At 46.5% G+C, this 9,245-nt stretch overlaps 1 non-coding gene across 1 annotated transcript; it reads right to left on the bottom strand.

Annotated features, from left to right (window-relative positions):
• Nucleotides 1-750: 750 nt before the first annotated feature.
• Nucleotides 751-824, bottom strand: TRNAI-AAU (transfer RNA isoleucine (anticodon AAU)). Its single transcript has one exon. It is a non-coding gene; the product is annotated as a tRNA-Ile (tRNA).
• Between the last annotated feature and the right edge of the window lie 8,421 nt (nucleotides 825-9,245).

Here is a 9,245-nt window from a genome sequence, read left to right as displayed (position 1 = left end):
ACATCACAAGTAAAAAGATACACTTCACACTGGACACATGCATGCATATGTGGAAGGCCTCTAGCGTCGTGGTTTGTTCCAGGTTTTAGTGTCACATCCATGATGGACAATTTGCCCTCTCTTGAATCCGGTCCTCCCTTTGCCATACGCCACTGTAGTTTCTGATGGACAATTTGCCTTCCACATTTCTTCGCCATACTTCTTTTTTTGTTTGGAAAAGAAGGCTAAACCCCACCGTGACACGTTACCAAGACTATGTATGCCACGTTTCTCAAAAGAGAAAAAAAAGGCTACGTGTGCTACTTTAATTTTACCCCCAAACCATATCGTCAAACATGGCAGTCCATCGAAAATATGAATAACACCTACTCAAAAATAATAAATGAGTAACACATTTACATCGATGCCCTAAGAAGTACTCACTCCGTAAAGAAATATAAGAATATTTACATATTATTTGAATTCCACGCAAGAAGAGAAACCGCAGTTAAACCGCGAGGAAGTAATGGTCTTCTTCGCGCTATTATCAATAAAAATGTTGAACAAATCTGATACCACCGGTTTTGTGGTCTAGTCGGGTGATCACGTGAGCCTACAAGCTGAAGGCATTTTTGTGCGAATCCTATTTCTTCTTTTTTTGAGGGAAGTGTGAATCATATTTCTGTGCGTGTTTAATGTTTTGTTTATTTGTTACTGATGAAAAAAACTGTTTTGTTTATTTGTTAATGATGAAAAAACAAAATAAATTAGTGGCCCATGCAGGTCTCGAACCTGCGACCTTCGCGTTATTAGCACGACGCTCTAACCAGCTGAGCTAATGGGCCATTGCGGATTTCGGACGACCCAAAAACCGAGAGTATATCATATCCAAGGCCAAGAGCATCTCTGACCCTTTCTCTAAAACTAACACCTAAACTGTAACTCCTTAAATCCAAGGATAAAAAAAGCGCACACCTAGTTCTTTTCCTAAAACTGAACTCTCTAAAAGGAATCTATGATAATTCTTTAACCATTTTGCTCACATGATCCATTCCAACTTGATATCTGCACAACATATTAATTCGAAACTTGATAATTCCGGTACACAAATTTCAACAACATTTTCAGAATTAAATATTAAAATTCAAATACAGTTCAACTGAAGTAACAATTCAAATAAAACATGATAAAAGCACAAAGAATCAAGTGCTACAAAGGTGCACAAATTTAAATTTTAAAATTTAAACACACCATAGGGCCCTAATGGCGACTTTTAAATTATTATGGTGACGTTTTTGTAAAAGGTCACACAATCAATCTATTCTTTTTTATCGCATTAGAATGTCTACATTTGTAATATTATGCATGCGTGTGAATGGATAATAAAGCATGTAAGGGAGAAGGCCTCCTTTTAAATCTTATACCATCATATGAGTGATTCATAATGTTTACTACTTTTCATTTCACGGCACATCAATAAAGTTAGGTCATTTTGAAAATAGCAAATTCTAACTCTAGCATGTAGCTACCCTGAACTCCAATGGGTCCTTGGCTTCCCATCACCTAAGAAGTCGCTCTTTGCCCCGGATAGCAGGGCAATTGCTTTTATACTTTTATCAAGAAATAAATGTACACGTGGTTCATGTATTGAGATGAAAATATTTCAAGTTAGGTTTTTATAATGTGCAAATTTTCCAAGTGTATGCGCCTAGTGGAATTTATGAAAGTATATATCCGTTGAGATGGCCCCAAAATATCCCGTGTCTTATTGGGTTACCAAATAAAATCATGTTTCTTGGTAAGCCAATGAGTGTGGATTTAATCAACAGCTAAAGTCCATTTTTAGCAGTTACATTAACAATAGAATGTCGGGTAAATCATGGTGATCACATACAAAAGCTCACTAACTATTTATTGTCACCAATGTACAAAGTATACCATCCAGCTTTTGTGAAGACCTTTTTAGAAACATGTCTGTAGAAGAAACGTTTCACCCAACATAAAGATCCAGAGTAGTTTTTCATGGCTGCCACTGTTTGGACACGCTAATCGTCGGCGAGACATTTGGATTTTTGCCACTTTGTTCATCGGGCTTCGCAGATTTGCCACTTTGGAGAATTGATTAGTATAATTGCCACTTATATCGTCGAGTCCTTGATTAGTATGCCATTAGCTCATCTTTAATTCATTTTAATTATTTTTTCACATTATCAGGCTAGTGAAAGACTAACTTACCCCTGTGGCTATCACATCTAGCATCGAATCACTTAACCATCAAGCGCGCTGCGTGACAATAATATCGCGTGTGTCATTACTGTCATACCGTCCGTTGCGTGGATGTCGTGCTCCGGCGATTTCGATGCCGCCGATCGCCTGGACGCCTCGTGCCGTCGGCTGGACGTCTTGCGCTGCCGATGGCCTGCAGGCCGCGCGCCGTGGATTGTTCGGTACCGCAACGACGGCATAAACACCACAAACTCTGCCTCAGCCACTCGTCCAGAGAACTCTTGCCGGCCGACGGCAGCTCCTCCGCGGCCACATGACCACGTCCCTCTGTGTCCTCCCATCCTCCCAGGATACGCCCTACCTCCTCCTCATCTCAGGCAAGCGAACGGCGGCCAGGACGAGCAGCGGCCATCACAGATGGCGGTCGGTTGGACCGAGCAGTGTGCGGCCGAGTGGCACGAGCGGCGGCCATCACAGATGGCGGTCGGGTGGAGCTAGCAGTGTGTGGCCGAGTGGCATGAGCGGCGACCTCAGCGGGCGCTCTTTCCGCCGACGAGGAATCTTGATGCTCCTTTCAACATGTCTAACCTGATCGATAGCCAGATTGGAATACTTAGCACGTGTAATTAGCATGAGGGGTAGTTTGGTCTTTTCCAATGCCTATAAATGAGAAAAGAAAAGGAAAATCAATAAAAGGGGGCAAATGGCATGACAATCAAGAAGTCAATGTCATGAGTGGCAATTTTGCGAAGCCAATCTTGAAAGTGGCAACTTTGAGAAGCCCCATACTGAAAGTGGCAAATATGCAATTTTCTCATCGTCGGCACAAGCATGCTCTAGTTCGCCGTCTTTAGCTACCGTGTGCATTCGATCTCACCTTGGCATCTCACGTCCACTACTCCCTTTGTCATTCATATGACTTATGGTGACTTGCTGCTGCACATGCACTTGTTAGGCAGAAACTACGACCTCACACGGCATATCTTACGCGGCTTTCCTCGTACGTGAAACCGTGGTCCGCGACACTCCATAACAAACGAACATTTTGGCTGCCATGGTTTGGACACGCTGATCGATCGGCACATGCATGCTTTAGTCATGCACTTGGCTAAACTACAAGCTCGTACAGCTAGCCTCTTACACGGCTTTCCTCGTACTCCCTCCGTCCTGAATTACTTGTCGCTCAAGTGAATGTATCAAACACTATTTTAGTGCTAGATACATTCATTTAAGCGACAAGTAATTCGGGACGGACGGAGGGAGTACGTGAAACCGTGGCCCAACGACGCCTAACCCAATGAATCCCCCCACTCCAAACCAGTGTCACCTCACCCTCGCACATCCATGCACGAAACGGGGCGTGCACAGCGGGCCGGCGCCCCATCCGTCACATGCTCGCGGCTGTGGCTAGCAAGAGGAGGCCTGCGTGCCTTTATAACGGGCCGGCGGACCTCCGGCCGATCACGCTCGTGGAAAGCCGCGTAAAAATGGACCGTGAAGGCTTCCTCGCAATTCTAGTCGAGCTGGGTCTCATCTGCTTGGGCGTGTATCTCGGCTGGGTGGTCGCGGAGTTCCTCGTCCAATGCTTTTACTTGACGAGGAAGGTGGTTCGCTGGATCCGGGGCCGCGGCGACGGCCTGGCGGTGGGAGGGGATGGCCAGGCCCAGGCGGCGGCGGCCGGCGCCGCGGTGTGAAGCTCCAACAACGCTGCTAGCTCCGGCAGGTAAGTTCGGTCTCGTGCTATGCTACTCCTATGTTGCTTTGGTTTTCGCTTTTGCGGGGTGAGTCTATGTTGGTCTGTGCTTGTACAGTCCGGGCTAATCTACCGGCGGGATGCCTTTGCCTAGGTGGACGTCCTCGACGATTCTGACGGCGTCCCGTGGAAGAAGGCTTGCTGTGGAGCGGACATGCGCCGGAGGAAGACGTACGGACGGACGTGGAGCTAGTAGCATGCTATTCTGGGATCTGCTTGGACACTATGAGTTGAAACGGCCAGCCTTGCCCTTCATCATCAGTTCTACTTCATCCTGTGTCGTTGTTTTCTGCATGCTCTGTGTTTGATCGTACCTACTACTAGTACTCTATAATTCTCCTCTTGGTAGGGACTTTGAGTGTGTAAGTATAGTGGGAAATTTCACATATTTGACCTGAGGCCTAAATCAATTCACAAACTGACCTGCTTTCAAAAAAAATTCACTCTGCTGACCCTTTCGTGTGGCGCCCGACAGCTGGGCGCCGCACCCTACTGTGCAGCGCCCATCACTTAGGCGTTGCACATCCTGCCAGCGTGGCAGCCCTGGTCCAGTTGCGGCCCCACAGACAGCACTGCAGCGCCTAAGACTTAGGCGCCGCACTGTGTATATTGTAGCGCCCGTGTCTTAGGCGCTGCACGTTGACTTAGCCCGCATCGGGCCAGACCCTCCCAGGCAGTTCTTCCAGTTGCTCTGTTGTCACAGAGAGCGGCGGCGGCGGCGCCCCCTTCAGATCCCCCCCACACCCCCTCTCAGATTTGAAGTTTTGAGGCCTGGATTCGATCTCCAATCCTTCCTAGTACGTAAACTCCTCCATTCCCTTTCTTTTCCTCCGTAAAATCGTTCGGTGTTCCAGATTAAGTTTTTTGATGTAATATTGCAATTGGAGATGATAAGTCATCCATCTCAGGAGCCATTTCCTGGTCTGACCTTCAAATGTGGAATCCTTTTCTCATCAATGGCAAGTACTTTGAAAACAACTATCAAAATTTTATTTAGTTTTACAAGTATGCAGAGAGCCGACAAGGCAGCAATGCTATTGTTCAAATGTGGTCAAGGCAGGCTTTCGGTGTTTCAGAATGAGCACACATTCATTGCAACCAAAAGAATTGGTAGTCATATCCGGTAGTATATGATTCTTGTTGTGATGGAGGATGTGTAGTCATATCCGGTGTTCATATCCGGTGTTCATTCGTTAGGTGGAAACTCTTTCGGTGTTGTGATGGAGGATGTGTAGTCATATCCGGTAGTATATGATTCTTGTTAGTTAAACCTAGATTGTTTATTTTTTTAGATATATATGAGATGCCTAGTTTTGTAGATAATTATGAGATGTTGAGTTTTGTAGCTATATGTGAGATGTTGAGTTTTTTTAGATATATATTAGATGTTGAGTGTTTTCCGATATTTGAGATGAACTCATGTATGTTTATTGTTTGAAATTGTAAGGATGGTTTGGCTTCTGGACGATGTCTACGACGTGCAACACCGGTCCTACATGATGCGCGAGAAGGATAAGGTAATAATGAGTACTCTAAATCTTTTGCAAATTTGCGTTTAGTTGAAATTTACATGCCCTAAGATTTGTCATTACTTGTTTTTTGCAGAAGCTTGAACCTCTGAAGATTCGGTATCACGGGGTCTCTGGTCCTGCCATGCCTTACGATGAGCGGTACACACCGTACATCAAGCAGGCAGGACTACTCCCGTGGATTCTGTTGGTCAGCCGGTCCACGCCGAATCTGAACGCTCCACTGGTGTCCGCTCTTGTTGATCGGTGGAGGCCAGAGACCCACAGTTTCCATCTTCGGACCGGGGAGATGACCGTGACGCTCGAGGATGTCTCGTTGATCACCGTTCTTGCTATTGACGGGAGGCCTCTATGTATGAGCACCGATTCTGATGGGTGGCGCGAGCAGATGATTGCTCTTATCGGTATGGCTCCTACCGAGGCTGAGGATGATGTAGAGGAGGGAGAAGAGAAGAAGAAGAGGGAAAGGAAGGCAGCTGGAGCTGCTTTCACGTGGATTCAAAATAACTTTGCGACGTGCCCTCCGGATGCAACTGATGATGTGATCCAGACACATGCTCGTGTGTATATGTGGTACATTGTGTCGAGGACTTTGTTTCCTGACTCCACTGGCAAGAACGCTCCATGGATGTGGCTGAAGGCGTTGACCGTCTTCGATAGCAAATGGAGCTGGGGTTCAGCGACTCTTGCCTACTTGTACCGACAGGTAGTTGGTCTGTTTTGTGATCAACTCATTTATTCATTAGCAATGCAAGCTTGCTGTCAAGTTAACATTGTTTTTCTTTCATATGTAGCTGGATGATGCGTGTTGCAGGATCACACCTAGTGCAGGCATTGGTGGTAATCTGCTTCTACTTTCTGTATGGAGCTGGGAGCGTCTGCCTGTTGGACGCCCGAAGAGCGTCAGGTTTGATCCTTGGTATGCAGATGAACATGACGAATTACGGCGCCCCACGTGGGCTTACAAGTGGGATATCGTTTCCGAGATGACGAACGATGTCAATCTCATGTACCAAAAGTACATTGCCGAGTTCGACACAATTACGCCTGAGCAGGTAAGGAGGTCATTACTTTAGTCCTTTCTCATGCTTGCTTGAAAAATAGTTATCAAATTTGTATTGTTGCCCTATTTCATAGGTGGAATGGCAGCCATATGGCGCGGGTGAGAGCTTGGGGTACACCACGGACTTCCGCCTCAACCCGATGTGCTTGCGGGATAAGGATCTCTGGCTTATGCGGTGCCCATTGATATGCAACTGGGCGGTTGAGTTTCATTTGCCGCATCGCGTGTATCGTCAGTTTGGTCTTTTCCAGCCTCACCCGCCGGATTGGGTGGACACGAATAAAGCACTTCATAGGTAAGAGAGCATGTGTGCATATTGTCTAATCATCGGGACTCCTTTTGATTGTGCTAATGTTTGGTTTTATACCACGCAGGTTGGACAGGAGAAGGCAACGGAAGATAAAGGACTGGGCCAAGCATCATTCTGCGTATGTTACCCGCTTCCAGCTTTGTGTGGAGCAAGCTCGTAGCACTGCACGCGCCCCGCTTCGTGAGCACAACTCACTTGCTTTTGATAACTAAGTACGATGGTTTATTGGAACTACTCGAGTTGAGATATGCCCGCCGGCATATAATGAGGATATTCTTGAAGAACCCGTAAACTTTGAGGATCTAGCAAAGGGGAAGTACAACAGAGATGTCAGGCTAGGGCAAGGAGTGCCTGCTGTTCCGGTGATTAACTATGTGGTAAAGTGTTCCCCTCTTTACTTTCCTGTTGACCGTATTACACATGTTTGAATGGCTAACGCATTTATTTTTTCTCATCCGCAGTGCACCGAGATCAAGAAAGCAGCTGATGAGAGCCAGTCTATTCTGGAGAAGACACCGGTTGGAACTGGCAATGATGATGGTTCACTACGAGCATTCCTCAAGGTACATATCGCATTCACTATGAGAGCCAGTCTATGTTGCGAAGTTTGATATCTTACACACTTGTTCATGTTACAACGTCAGGCCAAGAAGTTAAGGCGGTTATCGAACCTTCTCGGTTGCCGTGATCCTGAATATGATGAACCATCTGCCTCTAGGTCTGGTACACCATCAGACCCCGCACCTCACCATGAGGGGGACGATGTGAGTTCCTCATATGCTTATGTGGATGATGAGGGTGGGATCACCCAAGAGGTATGACTAATCATTTAGATGTGATTCTCACTTGATTACGACATCGGCCTTCACCATATTGTTTCGTTGTGTGATAGGGCGATGAGCTTGATGATGACATGACTTTGGCGGACGCTCAAGCTCGGTCCGCATATGTGTTCAAGCCTAGGCAGCCCAGACGCCGGTACACGCCCAACGACTATGACAACAGAGGCAACCCAAAGGTGGTCGTAGGGACCTCGCGGATGGCTAGATTGGATGATGAGGCGGAGGAGGAGGCGGAGGCGGAGCCGCAGGCGGAGGAGGAAGTGCATGAAGAGGAGCCTCGTGCTCCTAAAAAGAAGAAGATTACCTGCAGGCGTGGCACCAGGAACACGCGTGGAAGGCATTAGTGCTTTGTGTTAGGTTGATGAACTTGTGAGGTTATGTTATATGATGAACTTGTGAACTTGTGAGGTTGATTAACTTGTGAGGTTATGTTATGGTATTTGTGTTTGCAAACTTGAAGCAAACTTGAATTGTCTTAAATGATGTGATGTTCAAGTTATTAGTTCTCTTTGCTTAGCATGTCCAGTTTATAGTACTTTTATTGATGTTTTAGTTATTTGAGTGCTGCTGCACCCCACCCAAAATGGCATCTGTTTCTGCAGTTTTGCTTATAGCAACACTGCAGCGCCCAACGTTTAGGCGCTGCACTGTACTGTGTGGCGCCCAACAGTTAGGCGCTGCACTGTACAGTGCAGCGCCCTACCCTTAGGCGCTGCACTACTGCCATGGCTATCCAGAAAGCCAACAGTTACTCCCATGGCTACTCCCACTACATCCATAATACTTACAATGACTGCAGCATCACAGCAATATGAACAAACACAAATTTTATGCCGACGATGTTCATAACTTAAGATAATTCAAACATTAGTACGACATGGTTCACGACACATTCATTACAAATGACAAATGGCAGCTTGCCCTAGAAGATAGTTCACCAACATCTCACATGCCCTCACAACTTCACAACACATTCATTAGAAGATAGTTGACGAGGAGTGCACCGAAGCGAAGTCCCTACTGAGTAGAGCGAGGCCATTTCCCCTTCTTGTCACGTGCCGAGTCCTCCTCTTGCGCCTCGCGAGCCTTTGCAAGCTTTCTTTCCCTCTCCTCCTCACGAGCAAGTTTCGCTTGGCGTGCCCTCTCCTCCTCTCGTTTCTTCCGCTCCATCCTCTCCTTCTGACGATGCTCTTCCTCCAAGCCCCTTCGAAACGATTCTTCGAACCTCCGTTGCCGCCTAAGACAATCTGCGTATTGGTCCTCTTTCACATCTTCTGGCACTTCAAGATCTATCCACGTGAAGTACTTGCATAGAGTAGGCGGTGACTGCATAAAAATTTGTTGTTAGTGTTGACACACATTTCAGAGTAACATTTTACTTCTCGAGCTTACCGGTGGTTGGTCATAGGCGTTAGTTGGAAGTGCACGATCATAAGCATGGCCTTCACAAGGTCAATGACACTCTTGATGCTCATTATTGGAAGTGTGGATATTTGGTTGGATAGCCTGTAAGCAATGAACTCGGACGTGAGTTGTCTGTGTT

Source organism: Triticum aestivum, chromosome 1A, assembly GCF_018294505.1.
Source record: "Triticum aestivum cultivar Chinese Spring chromosome 1A, IWGSC CS RefSeq v2.1, whole genome shotgun sequence".
NCBI classification, from domain to species: domain Eukaryota; kingdom Viridiplantae; phylum Streptophyta; class Magnoliopsida; order Poales; family Poaceae; genus Triticum; species Triticum aestivum.
Note: the sequence above shows the minus strand (reverse complement) of the source record. Positions and strands in the feature narration are given on the sequence as shown.